Here is a 14,968-nt window from a genome sequence, read left to right on the forward strand (position 1 = left end):
GTACAACACATGGGACAAATAAAGCACTTCTTAAATGCTACATCAAGGGTCTGATATCACAGAGGCCTTTGATCACTTTTTTACTTTTCAATGTTTCCTGAAGGACAATCACTCGGCTACTAACTTCACATCCTACAAATTAGCCTGAAAAATACTACAGAACTTCAGGGTGTAATCCTGAATCCTACCATATTCCAGGGCCCACTTCTTCTGAATCCCCACAGCCATAGACGAACAACTGAATACTGGGTGGACTTCCCTGTGCCTGACGTGAGAGAGGAAAGGATCATATATAAGTTCACATTTACTGATTAAACCTCAACGGTCTTATTTTAACTGGTGGGGGAAGCAGGCATTGGTTGCTATAACTACAACACAAATACAGCCATTTTATTAATCCCACCAGTTAACCTACACGTATCTACATCTTCATGTATCCCATTTTAATGATATGCAGTATTAAGAACAGTTTTAGACCCAGAATCTTCTCAGAACTTTGGTAAAACAGTGTCTCAGGTATGAAGCAGTGTATTCATAAACATTTGGTGTAATAACTTTCTGTGAGGGAGCTTTTAGAGGTTAAGACTTCTGGTTCCATTCACCACCACGGTGAACAAATCTGACTGGTGGGTTTCACACCAAACCCACTCTGACTGACTCTGTTCACATCTTAACTGATAATTATGCAGAAATCTACAGTAATTGTAGTAATTATCTATCATGCTTGAAGAAATTACTGTGTTATAAGGTGTGTAAGACTTACGGTTCTCCTCTGCCTCTGGTTTCTTTGCCTGAAATAAAAAAGAATATTTAATTATGTTAATTTAGTTAATTAGTTTTTCCACTGTTTCAGTAAATTAACATATATAATATGTAAATAAATAAATCAATAAATAATCATACAGAAGGATTGCCTCGCTCAGCTGTTTCACCAATTCTTCATTGGGGTCATTCTGGAAGGAGCAAGTGCCACCGGACGTGGATGGGCCGTCCAAGGTTGGGTCCTCCTCTTCTTTCTCCAATGCCTCTTCATCTGTCCCAGCAGTGTGGAGCTGCTGCTGCTGCCTGCCCTCACTGCTGTCCTCACACTCTTCCTCTAGAGATCCAAACACAGTCAACACACATTATTTCATTACCACACCAGATAGTATGTGGACACCCCCACATACTTTAAAGAAGATACAGGCTGAAAGTGGAACCCAGTGAAGTTGTTATAACTGCAAACATGCACTGTTGCTTCACTTTTGGCCATGTAATGTTCTCTATGAGAACATAGTGTCTGTACAGCCTGATCCATGAAGATCTCACTTACCTACTGATGAGGAGTCCTCATAGGAGAACTGGTAATCAGACTCCACATCATTGGTCTCCTCCGGAGAGCTTTCAGGCTCAGGACGACAGGAATCTTCCCTCTCACTCATTCTGCAGTTGATGAAAATACTGTTGTAGAACCTGTCTATCGGTTCTAGATAAGATGGATGGAGTTTCAGCCTAACAGCATGAACATCAGTGTGAACATAGGAAAGTCTCAGGAGCTGCTGAATCCTGACTGAGAGGATCAGACAGAACCTGCCTTCTTATAGGAGTCAGGTTCTGTGATGTCATCGATGACGTCACAATGGAGCAACGGAGTCAGACCAATCAGGTCAGTTTTACATCCCACGCTACAGAGCTATGAGGAGCAGAGCTGTGTCTCCTTCGGCTTCATTGACTGTATAGGACTGGATGTACACACAGGGCTGTGGAATAGTACTGCCCCCCTCTGGAGGTTCTCTGTTAGTGCAGTTTTGTAGTGATTATTTTAGAAGCTCCATCAAAATGTTTTAATAAATAAAGTGAAACATATCAATCTCTAAACACACTTTTATTACTGCAGTGATTTACAAATATATTCTACATGCAAATAAGCCCTGTGAAAAAGTATTTGCCCCCTCGCAGTACTGCATTTATTCGGGGTGACCGCACATCCTCCATATGTTCTTCGTGGACACTTTTTGGGATCTAAAAATTTCAAGTGGTCCAAATTTTGGAGATTAGGTTTAGGTGTAGTGGTTTAGGCTTAGGTGCAGTGGGTTTAAGTTAAGGTTTACTAGGTTTAGTTTACATTTAGGTTAAGTTTAAAATTAGATTTAGGTGTAGTAGGTTAAGTTTTGGTTTACGCTCAGGTTAGAATTAGGTGTAGTAGTTTAGGTTTAGGTGTAGTGGGTTAAGTTTAGGTTCAAGTTAAGGTTTATTAGGTTTAGTTTACATTTAGATTAAGTTTAAAATTAGATTTAGGTGTAGTAGGTTAAGTTTTGGTTCACGCTCAGGTTAGAATTAGGTGTAGTGGTTTAGGCTTAGGTGCAGTGGGTTAAGTTTTGGTTCACGCTCAGGTTTACTAGGTTTAGTTTACATTTAGATTAAGTTTAAAATTAGATTTAGGTGTAGTAGGTTAAGTTTTGGTTTACGCTCAGGTTAGAATTAGGTGTAGTAGTTTAGGTTTAGGTGTAGTAGCTAGAATTTAGGCTAGGATTACATTTAGGTGTGGTAGTATAGGTGTAGGTGTAGTAGGTTAAGTTTAGGTTTAGGTTCAGGTAATAAAACCACACTGGTTGCTTTGTAACAATCTCTGTTCAGATTGATTGATTTCTGTGGCTCTGGGTTGCGTCAGTGATCCGTGTGTATGTATCAAGGGTGGATCTATATTTAGTATTTCAGTCACATATTTATAAATTCCTCTGGAGACCTGGATGTTATTTTATCATTTATTACTGATTAATTACTACGTCAATAATGTAATATAAAAGTTCGGCAACATTTTAAATGGGTTTCAGGAAGGTTATCCTCTAACATTGTACAAGTGACATTTATAAAATATAATTAATATGACATAATATTTTCTGAATTAAATAACTGGATATTGTTCTTTAAAAATGCTCCTTTTCTGCAAAACAAATCCACAGTTCGATTCTGAAAAATGACTGAAGAGAAAGTTTTCTACACCGTGCAGAGAGGACGAAAATCTCTGTGCAAACCACTGGTAGAGGAGTGATCCACTGTGCAGACCCAGTAAACCCACAACTCACTGGCTGCGCACATCACTCAGACCTGCAGCTGTACTGCTTTGAGCCTATTGTTGAGGCAAGCGACTCCAAACATGGGTTCATAGAGTCACTAAAAACAACAAATTCTATAAAACCTTCTATTCTAACAATAAAAATTCTATTAAAATTATGTTATTTTAGTTTACTTTTAAATAGTTTTAATGTAATTATTGTTTTTTATATTTGCAAAAAAACCCCAATATTTTTATTTTACAGAAAACATTTGGTTACAAAACGTATTCATATGTTGCATATTTTGTTGAACTAGTACTACAAGCTATATTTTATCATTAAATAAACAATGATCAAAGTAAATTGTTTAACATGAGAAGTGTATGAATTTTTTTTTTTATTTTATAAGTAAGAATGAACATTTCAAAAGGTCAAATTATTAAAGTGCTAATCATATATTTACCTCAGCAGTGCTAATCATTAATTTACCTCAACAGTTCTAATCATAAATTTATCTCAACAGTGCTAATATTAAATTTACCTCAGCAGAGCTAATATTAAATTTACCTCAGCAGTGCTAATATTAAATTTACCTCAGCAGAGCTAATCATAAACTTTCCTCAGCAGAGCTAATTTTAAATTCACCTCAAAATTGCTAATCATATATTTACCTCAGCAATGCTAATTATAAATGTACCTCAACAGTGCTAATATAAAATTGTCCAAGTTTCATTACTGTCATGGTTTAAAGTTCCAGGTTATTGTAAATATTTTATTAGGTTAGATACCAGCTAAAGAATCATATCGAATCATTTCACATTTGTTATTTTATATAATTTCACATTTATTTTATTTAATGTACAAATAATGTTTTCATAAAGTTGCAGCATTATGTAAACATTATGTAAATGTCAAAACATGTCAAAAATGTTTTTTAAACTAAATATGTTGGTGTACAAATAAAGTTACTCTAACGATGCAGCAATGTTGTAGGAATCGTTATTAATGTTATGAAAAAACATTTATGAAACGTTTTGATAACCTAAACATAAGGTCCTCGTAACATTGTAGCAACGTTACCAGAATGTTAAAAAAACGTTACCTAAAAACATTTCCAAAAGATTTGACAGACTGAATGTTCTAAGAAACCGCTCTACTAACCAAAAACTGTTAGGTGGCAGGACACAGAATGTTGAGAGAATGTTTAACAATGTTTATAAAAGTTTCTGTGTTGTTTTCCTCAGTGAAGAACAACAAACACAAAGACAAGGAAAATCTCCCTCAGAGCTGGAGGAAGAAACCCAGAAGGAACCGATCCTCCTTTGATCAGAACTACTCATAAATTATTGATAAAAGGTCATCTTACCACCAAGACTGTTCTTCTGCTCAAGTGTGCCGATATAATCATAATATAATAATTAATATAATCAGAGCAGTGTGATATATAGTGTAATAATAAAAGTAAATTAATAATAATAGTAGCAGATGGTTAGAGTCCATGTAAACTTCAACATAGTCAATAGGCTGTAGAGGGGGAGCAGGAGAGCCCAGTGGTCAGTCTGGTGGGTGGGCAGCTGGTCTGATGCAGGGAGCAGGGCAGCCCAGCAGTCAGTCTGTGCTCTGAAGAGTTTCTTTTTAGTGAAGTTTATTGTAAAGATGCTTCAAACAGACAGGATTTCACAGGGCTGAAACTACTGTTAACATCTTCAGAGATTAGATTGTGATGAAATGTTTTTAAAACTGATCAAACAGAGTTTATATCAGCCTGAAAAAGAAAAAAGCATTTTGGCAAAACATCCTGAATGATTTAACATCATTTCTGGATATGTCCTATTCTTACATGATTATATTTCTTACAAATAATCAATTCCTTTATTATTAAAATATTTTAGTTTTATAAAGGCAGTGTCAGTCTAAAGGCAGCAAATCTAAACCTAAACCTGGACTAATGTGTGAGCTTAATCCTCAGTCTAGAGTGAAGTTAAAGATCTAGGTTTTACTTTAAGTAGAAGAAAGAAACATCCAGAACACATCAGTAATTCAGAACAGCTCTTCATTCATGCTAAAAGACAAACACCAAAACTCCAGTTCACTCCTCCAGATCACTCCCCAATATAACTCCTTCATCCTACACCTCATCATCTTCATCTACTTATCCTCTTAATCCAGTTTGGGGCCACAGTGGCATTAGGGCAAGCACAGAATCCCAGGCATGCCTGTCACCAGCAGGTTCAACCAGCTCCTACTGGGGGATCCCGAGGCATTCCCAGGACAGCTGTGAGATATAATCTCTCCAGTGGATTCTGGGTCTTCCTCTGGGTTTCCTCCCAGTAGGGTGTGGCCAGTACACCTTGACCTGGGGGACCTTGACCTGGGGGACCTTGACCTGGGGGACCTTGACCTGGGGGAGGTGGCTGGAGGGTATCATTGTCAGATGCCCAAACCACCTCAACTGGCTCCCATCAACTCGAAGGAGCATTAGCTCTACTCCGAGCCTCTGCCGGAAAACAGGTCTCCTCACTCTGTCACAAAGAGTGGGACACCACCATGGACTCAGACGTGGAGGTGCTGATTCTCATACTGACCGCTTTACACTACGCTGAAAACCGCCCAAGTGCTTGATGAAAGCCCCTGCATGTAGAAGCCAGCAGGACAACGTCATCCGCATACAACAGAGACATAACCCCCAAGCCCCACCTGCCAGAAGCCCTCCTGTCTTTGGCTGTGACTTGTCCTGTTTATGAATATCAGAAACAGGAGTGGACACAAGGCACAGCACTGACGGAGTCCATCAGCAACACTGAACAAGCTTGACCTAGTGCTGAGTACAGACACAGCTCAGCACACAGAGAGTACAGGGACTGCAAAGCTCGCATCTGCGACTACGGCACCCCATACACCTGGAGCACTTCCCACAAGATGTCTCTGGGAACATGGTTGAAAGCCTTTTCCAAGTCCACAAAACACATGAAGACTGGAGTGGCAGATTTCCATGCCCCCCTCAACTATCTGAGAGAGAGTGACGAGCTGATCCACCGTTCCACGGCCAGCATGGAATCTGCATTGTGCCTCCTGAATCTGAGGTTGCAGATGCATTCTCTGTTGCACTACCCTGGAATAGGCTTCCCCGAGGAGGCTCAGAAGTGTGATGCCTTGATAGTTTGCACACTATCTGGCTCACTTACACCAGTTTGCCAGTTTAGAGGCACTGTACCTGAGGCCCATGCAACATTGCAGGAGCATCTCAACCAAGACAGTCCCCCAACAGACAGAGCCTATGACAACACCAGGCTAATCACATCCACTCTTGGTGTCACTATGAAGCCTTTCAACTAGCTCAGTGACTTGGGCCAGAGAGATGGACTCTGATTCACCTGTTGCTCCCAAGCCCTGCCTCCTGGACAGAAGGCATTTTCCTTAGGTTTAGGAGTTCCACAAAGTGTTCCTTCCAGCGCCCAACAATATCCTCAGCTGAGTTCAGAGCTTCACAGCCCTTAGTGAGCACAGTTTGGACAGTGTCTCTCCTTTCTCTTCTGAGTTGTCAGAACATTTTCCAGAACCACCTTGCAACCTGCCAGTATCCATCAGCGAAATCCGGAAATACCCTGAGCCAGCCAAACTTGGAAAAAGAAATTATACCACTACCTGTAACCCCAAGTGAGCAAGCCAAAGGCGACAGTGGCAAGGAAAAACTCCCTCAAAGCTGGAGGAAGAAACCTTGGGAGGAACCAAGACTCACAAGAGGGACCCATCCTCCTCTGGTCAGTAGTTAAATGGTATAAAGTCATAAATAGTTTAAAGAGAATCTGAAGCCATGATGCACGTCTATAAAGGGTGAACCCTGTTCGTCTTCAGGATCTGTTGGAGGTACAAAATGAAAAAGTTAGTAGAACTGAAACATTTCTGAGAGATATTTCAAGTATAAAATCTGGGGCCATTGGGTTCCCTCAACACTCGACTCACATACCTTAAACTGAGGGCATCTCAGCCTCCATGTTCTTCATGTGGGCTGTGGGACAGCAGGCTCTTCCTCCAGAATCGGCTTGCAGAGCTCTGTCTTTGCTCAGAAGACGAACATACAGGAGCGTCCGCAGAAGCAGCAGAGTGACGAACACCCTACTGGGAAGAAAAGGAGCAGTCAGCCACTACAGAGTTACGTCTGAAGAACTTCTTCATCCTTCTCCGAAGTGTCCGGCAGGCTCTTTTAACTGCAGCACCAAGTCGACTACAGCAGAAGCAGCCGTACTCCTCCCCTTCAACCTCTACACTTTGGCAAGTTACACTTGCACCACTACTGCTGCCGTCTTCTGGCTCAGGCATCACTGCCTCTTCCTCTCTCAGCTGTTGGGCACTAAAGAATGCTGATCCTTCTTCAGGGGTTGAAGGTCCCACCGCAGCTACCTCACTCCCCAAAGAAGATGAAGAGTGATACTCTTCAGGGGTAGAAGGTCCCACCACGTCTACCTCACTCCCCAAAGAAGATGAAGAGTGATACTCTTCAGGGGTAGAAGGTGGCACACCTTCCTCAATGCTCAGCGGGTGTGGGTTAAGGATGACACGAGGAATCCAAAACCTATACAGAAGCAATGTGGAAAATGAGTCATCTTTGATTTGTTATTCATTGTTAGTGAACTAAAACTGTAGATCACCAGATTCCTTATTTACAGAGCAGCCCTTCACTCTGAGTGACCTTTAATACTGCATTATATGTACAATACATCAAGTGTGTATCCTTACTGCCAGTGTTGCCAGACTGACTGTTTTAATGGAGGTAGCCGAGGTACAACACATGGGACAAATAAAGCACTTCTTAAATGCTACATCAAGGGTCTGATATCACAGAGGCCTTTGATCACTTTTTTACTTTTCAATGTTTCCTGAAGGACAATCACTCGGCTACTAACTTCACATCCTACAAATTAGCCTGAAAAATACTACAGAACTTCAGGGTGTAATCCTGAATCCTACCATATTCCAGGGCCCACTTCTTCAGAATCCCCACAGCCATAGACGAACAACTGAATACTGGGTGGACTTCCCTGTGCCTGACGTGAGAGAGGAAAGGATCATATATAAGTTCACATGTACTGATTAAACCTCAACGGTCTTATTTTAACTGGTGGGGGAAGCAGGCATTGGTTGCTATAACTACAACACAAATACAGCCATTTTATTAACTATCCAATCCCACCAGTGAACCTACACGTATCTACATGAGTTTTAAATGTTGATGATGGTAAAAAAAAGTTACAAATCTGAACGAATACAGTTTTCTTTAGAGACTATTTTTTTTCGTACAACACCCTGCAGCATGTATCCCATTTTAATGATATGCAGTATTAAGAACAGGTTTTAGACCCAGAACTCTGGTAAAACAGTGTCTCAGGTATGAAGCAGTGTATTCATAAACATTTGGTGTAATAACTTTCTGTGAGGGAGCTTTGAGAGGTTAAGACTTCTGGTTCCATTCACCACCACGGTGAACAAATCTGACTGGTGGGTTTCACACCAAACCCACTCTGACTGACTCTGTTCACATCTTAACTGATAATTATGCAGAAATCTACAGTAATTGTAGTAATTATCTTGAAGAAATGGCTGTGTTATAAGGTGTGTTGTAAGACTTACGGTTCTCCTCTGCCTCTGGTTTCTTTGCCTGAAATAAAAAAGAATATTTAATTATGTTAATTTAGTTAATTAGTTTTTCCACTGTTTCAGTAAATTAACATATATAATATGTAAATAAATAAATCAATAAATAATCATACAGAAGGATTGCCTCGCTCAGCTGTTTCACCAATTCTTCATTGGGGTCATTCTGGAAGGAGCGAGTGCCACTGGACGTGGATGGGCCGTCCAAGGTTGGGTCCTCCTCTTCTTTCTCCACTGCCTCTTCATCTGTCCCAGCAGTGTGGAGCTGCTGCTGCTGCTGCCTGCCCTCACTGCTGTCCTCACACTCTTCCTCTAGAGATCCAAACACAGTCAACACACATTATTTCATTACCACACCAGGTAGTATGTGGACACCCCCTCTAATTACAAGCCCTTTATTAACAGGTGGGTAGTATTGAATTTAGTGTAGCATTGCACTCAACACCACTATTCCACACACATTGCTGACAGAGCTTTTGGTGCTTTTTTTTAACTATGGAGCTAAAGATAAACACATTAAAGAAGATACAGGCTGAAAGTGGAACTCAGTGAAGTTGTTATAACTTGCACTGTCTAGTACCTTCTGTACAGTCAACCTAACCCTATATATTTAACAATGCTTACAGTTGCTTCACTTTTGGCCATGTAATGTTCTCTATGAGAACATAGTGTCTGTACAGCCTGATCCATGAAGATCTCACTTACCTACTGATGAGGAGTCCTCATAGGAGAACTGGTAATCAGACTCCACATCATTGGTCTCCTCCGGAGAGCTTTCAGGCTCAGGACGACAGGAATCTTCCCTCTCACTCATTCTGCAGTTGATGAAAAAACTGTTGTAGAACCTGTCTATCGGTTCTAGATAAGATGGATGGAGTTTCAGCCTAACAGCATGAACATCAGTGTGAACATAGGAAAGTCTCAGGAGCTGCTGAATCCTGACTGAGACGATCAGACAGAACCTGCCTTCTTATAGGAGTCATGTTCTGTGATGTCATCGATGACGTCACAATGGAGCAACGGAGTCAGACCAATCAGGTCAGTTTTACATCCCACGCTACAGAGCTATGAGGAGCAGAGCTGTGTCTCCTTCGGCTTCATTGACTGTATAGGACTGGATGTACACACAGGGCTGTGGAATAGTACTGCCCCCCTCTGGAGGTTCTCTGTTAGTGCAGTTTTGTAGTGATTATTTTAGAAGCTCCATCAAAATGTTTTAATAAATAAAGTGAAACATATCAATCTCTAAACACACTTTTATTACTGCAGTGATTTACAAATATATTCTACATGCAAATAAGCCCTGTGAAAAAGTATTTGCCCCCTCGCAGTACTGCATTTATTCGGGGTGACCGCACATCCTCCATATGTTCTTCGTGGACACTTTTTGGGATCTAAAAATTTCAAGTGGTCCAAATTTTGGAGATTAGGTTTAGGTGTAGTGGTTTAGGCTTAGGTGCAGTGGGTTTAAGTTAAGGTTTACTAGGTTTAGTTTACATTTAGGTTAAGTTTAAAATTAGATTTAGGTGTAGTAGGTTAAGTTTTGGTTTACGCTCAGGTTAGAATTAGGTGTAGTAGTTTAGGTTTAGGTGTAGTGGGTTAAGTTTAGGTTCAAGTTAAGGTTTATTAGGTTTAGTTTACATTTAGATTAAGTTTAAAATTAGATTTAGGTGTAGTAGGTTAAGTTTTGGTTCACGCTCAGGTTAGAATTAGGTGTAGTGGTTTAGGCTTAGGTGCAGTGGGTTAAGTTTTGGTTCACGCTCAGGTTTACTAGGTTTAGTTTACATTTAGATTAAGTTTAAAATTAGATTTAGGTGTAGTAGGTTAAGTTTTGGTTTACACTCAGGTTAGAATTAGGTGTAGTTTAGGTTTAGGTGTAGTAGCTAGAATTTAGGCTAGGATTACATTTAGGTGTGGTAGTATAGGTGTAGGTGTAGTAGGTTAAGTTTAGGTTTAGGTTCAGGTAATAAAACCACACTGGTTGCTTTGTAACAATCTCTGTTCAGATTGATTGATTTCTGTGGCTCTGGGTTGCGTCAGTGATCCGTGTGTATGTATCAAGGGTGGATCTATATTTAGTATTTCAGTCACATATTTATAAATTCCTCTGGAGACCTGGATGTTATTTTATCATTTATTACTGATTAATTACTACGTCAATAATGTAATATAAAAGTTCGGCAACATTTTAAATGGGTTTCAGGAAGGTTATCCTCTAACATTGTACAAGTGACATTTATAAAATATAATTAATATGACATAATATTTTCTGAATTAAATAACTGGATATTGTTCTTTAAAAATGCTCCTTTTCTGCAAAACAAATCCACAGTTCGATTCTGAAAAATGACTGAAGAGAAAGTTTTCTACACCGTGCAGAGAGGACGAAAATCTCTGTGCAAACCACTGGTAGAGGAGTGATCCACTGTGCAGACCAAGTACACCCACAACTCACTGGCTGCGCGCATCACTCAGACCTGCAGCTGTACTGCTTTGAGCCTATTGTTGAGGCAAGCGACTCCAAACATGGGTTCATAGAGTCACTAAAAACAACAAATTCTATAAAACCTTCTATTCTAACAATAAAAATTCTATTAAAATTATGTTATTTTAGTTTACTTTTAAATAGTTTTAATGTAATTATTGTTTTTTATATTTGCAAAAAAACCCCAATATTTTTATTTTACAGAAAACATTTGGTTACAAAACGTATTCATATGTTGCATATTTTGTTGAACTAGTACTACAAGCTATATTTTATCATTAAATAAACAATGATCAAAGTAAATTGTTTAACATGAGAAGTGTATGAATTTTTTTTTTTATTTTATAAGTAAGAATGAACATTTCAAAAGGTCAAATTATTAAAGTGCTAATCATATATTTACCTCAGCAGTGCTAATCATTAATTTACCTCAACAGTTCTAATCATAAATTTATCTCAACAGTGCTAATATTAAATTTACCTCAGCAGAGCTAATATTAAATTTACCTCAGCAGTGCTAATATTAAATTTACCTCAGCAGTGCTAATATTAAATTTACCTCAGCAGTGCTAATCATAAACTTTCCTCAGCAGAGCTAATTTTAAATTCACCTCAAAATTGCTAATCATATATTTACCTCAGCAATGCTAATTATAAATGTACCTCAACAGTGCTAATATAAAATTGTCCAAGTTTCATTACTGTCATGGTTTAAAGTTCCAGGTTATTGTAAATATTTTATTAGGTTAGATACCAGCTAAAGAATCATATCGAATCATTTCACATTTGTTATTTTATATAATTTCACATTTATTTTATTTAATGTACAAATAATGTTTTCATAAAGTTGCAGCATTATGTAAACATTATGTAAATGTCAAAACATGTCAAAAATGTTTTTTAAACTAAATATGTTGGTGTACAAATAAAGTTACTCTAACGATGCAGCAATGTTGTAGGAATCGTTATTAATGTTATGAAAAAACATTTATGAAACGTTTTGATAACCTAAACATAAGGTCCTCGTAACATTGTAGCAACGTTACCAGAATGTTAAAAAAACGTTACCTAAAAACATTTCCAAAAGATTTGACAGACTGAATGTTCTAAGAAACCGCTCTACTAACCAAAAACTGTTAGGTGGCAGGACACAGAATGTTGAGAGAATGTTTAACAATGTTTATAAAAGTTTCTGTGTTGTTTTCCTCAGTGAAGAACAACAAACACAAAGACAAGGAAAATCTCCCTCAGAGCTGGAGGAAGAAACCCAGAAGGAACCGATCCTCCTTTGATCAGAACTACTCATAAATTATTGATAAAAGGTCATCTTACCACCAAGACTGTTCTTCTGCTCAAGTGTGCCGATATAATCATAATATAATAATTAATATAATCAGAGCAGTGTGATATATAGTGTAATAATAAAAGTAAATTAATAATAATAGTAGCAGATGGTTAGAGTCCATGTAAACTTCAACATAGTCAATAGGCTGTAGAGGGGGAGCAGGAGAGCCCAGTGGTCAGTCTGGTGGGTGGGCAGTTGGTCTGATGCAGGGAGCAGGGCAGCCCAGCAGTCAGTCTGTGCTCTGAAGAGTTTCTTTTTAGTGAAGTTTATTGTAAAGATGCTTCAAACAGACAGGATTTCACAGGGCTGAAACTACTGTTAACATCTTCAGAGATTAGATTGTGATGAAATGTTTTTAAAACTGATCAAACAGAGTTTATATCAGCCTGAAAAAGAAAAAAGCATTTTGGCAAAACATCCTGAATGATTTAACATCATTTCTGGATATGTCCTATTCTTACATGATTATATTTCTTACAAATAATCAATTCCTTTATTATTAAAATATTTTAGTTTTATAAAGGCAGTGTCAGTCTAAAGGCAGCAAATCTAAACCTAAACCTGGACTAATGTGTGAGCTTAATCCTCAGTCTAGAGTGAAGTTAAAGATCTAGGTTTTACTTTAAGTAGAAGAAAGAAACATCCAGAACACATCAGTAATTCAGAACAGCTCTTCATTCATGCTAAAAGACAAACACCAAAACTCCAGTTCACTCCTCCAGATCACTCCCCAATATAACTCCTTCATCCTACACCTCATCATCTTCATCTACTTATCCTCTTAATCCAGTTTGGGGCCACAGTGGCATTAGGGCAAGCACAGAATCCCAGGCATGCCTGTCACCAGCAGGTTCAACCAGCTCCTACTGGGGGATCCCGAGGCATTCCCAGGACAGCTGTGAGATATAATCTCTCCAGTGGATTCTGGGTCTTCCTCTGGGTTTCCTCCCAGTAGGGTGTGGCCAGTACACCTTGACCTGGGGGACCTTGACCTGGGGGACCTTGACCTGGGGGACCTTGACCTGGGGGAGGTGGCTGGAGGGTATCATTGTCAGATGCCCAAACCACCTCAACTGGCTCCCATCAACTCGAAGGAGCATTAGCTCTACTCCGAGCCTCTGCCGGAAAACAGGTCTCCTCACTCTGTCACAAAGAGTGGGACACCACCATGGACTCAGACGTGGAGGTGCTGATTCTCATACTGACCGCTTTACACTACGCTGAAAACCGCCCAAGTGCTTGATGAAAGCCCCTGCATGTAGAAGCCAGCAGGACAACGTCATCCGCATACAACAGAGACATAACCCCCAAGCCCCACCTGCCAGAAGCCCTCCTGTCTTTGGCTGTGACTTGTCCTGTTTATGAATATCAGAAACAGGAGTGGACACAAGGCACAGCACTGACGGAGTCCATCAGCAACACTGAACAAGCTTGACCTAGTGCTGAGTACAGACACAGCTCAGCACACAGAGAGTACAGGGACTGCAAAGCTCGCATCTGCGACTACGGCACCCCATACACCTGGAGCACTTCCCACAAGATGTCTCTGGGAACATGGTCGAAAGCCTTCTCCAAGTCCACAAAACACATGAAGACTGGAGTGGCAGATTTCCATGCCCCCTCAACTATCTGAGAGAGAGTGACGAGCTGATCCACCGTTCCACGGCCAGCATGGAATCTGCATTGTGCCTCCTGAATCTGAGGTTGCAGATGCATTCTCTGTTGCACTACCCTGGAATAGGCTTCCCCGAGGAGGCTCAGAAGTGTGATGCCTTGATAGTTTGCACACTATCTGGCTCACTTACACCAGTTTGCCAGTTTAGAGGCACTGTACCTGAGGCCCATGCAACATTGCAGGAGCATCTCAACCAAGACAGTCCCCCAACAGACAGAGCCTATGACAACACCAGGCTAATCACATCCACTCTTGGTGTCACTATGAAGCCTTTCAACTAGCTCAGTGACTTGGGCCAGAGAGATGGACTCTGATTCACCTGTTGCTCCCAAGCCCTGCCTCCTGGACAGAAGGCATTTTCCTTAGGTTTAGGAGTTCCACAAAGTGTTCCTTCCAGCGCCCAACAATATCCTCAGCTGAGTTCAGAGCTTCACTGCCCTTAGTGAGCACAGTTTGGACAGTGTCTCTCCTTTCTCTTCTGAGTTGTCAGAACATTTTCCAGAACCACCTTGCAACCTGCCAGTATCCATCAGCGAAATCCGGAAATACCCTGAGCCAGCCAAACTTGGAAAAAGAAATTATACCACTACCTGTAACCCCAAGTGAGCAAGCCAAAGGCGACAGTGGCAAGGAAAAACTCCCTCAAAGCTGGAGGAAGAAACCTTGGGAGGAACCAAGACTCACAAGAGGGACCCATCCTCCTCTGGTCAGTAGTTAAATGGTATAAAGTCATAAATAGTTTAAAGAGAATCTGAAGCCATGATGCACGTCTATAA

At 40.1% G+C, this 14,968-nt stretch overlaps 2 long non-coding RNA genes across 2 annotated transcripts; both read right to left on the reverse strand.

The window, feature by feature from the left end:
* Positions 1-219: 219 nt before the first annotated feature.
* On the reverse strand, positions 220-948 carry LOC140537272 (uncharacterized). Its single transcript, XR_011977649.1, has 3 exons — positions 904-948; positions 764-791; positions 220-265 (listed from the first exon to the last, which is right to left on the reverse strand). It is a non-coding gene; the product is annotated as an uncharacterized lncRNA (long non-coding RNA).
* Positions 949-7,538: 6,590 nt separating this feature from the next.
* On the reverse strand, positions 7,539-8,865 carry LOC140537181 (uncharacterized). Its single transcript, XR_011977645.1, has 4 exons — positions 8,804-8,865; positions 8,664-8,691; positions 8,004-8,080; positions 7,539-7,608 (listed from the first exon to the last, which is right to left on the reverse strand). It is a non-coding gene; the product is annotated as an uncharacterized lncRNA (long non-coding RNA).
* Positions 8,866-14,968: the final 6,103 nt, after the last annotated feature.

This window comes from Salminus brasiliensis, chromosome 16, assembly GCF_030463535.1.
Source record: "Salminus brasiliensis chromosome 16, fSalBra1.hap2, whole genome shotgun sequence".
Classification (NCBI taxonomy): Eukaryota; Metazoa; Chordata; class Actinopteri; order Characiformes; family Bryconidae; genus Salminus; species Salminus brasiliensis.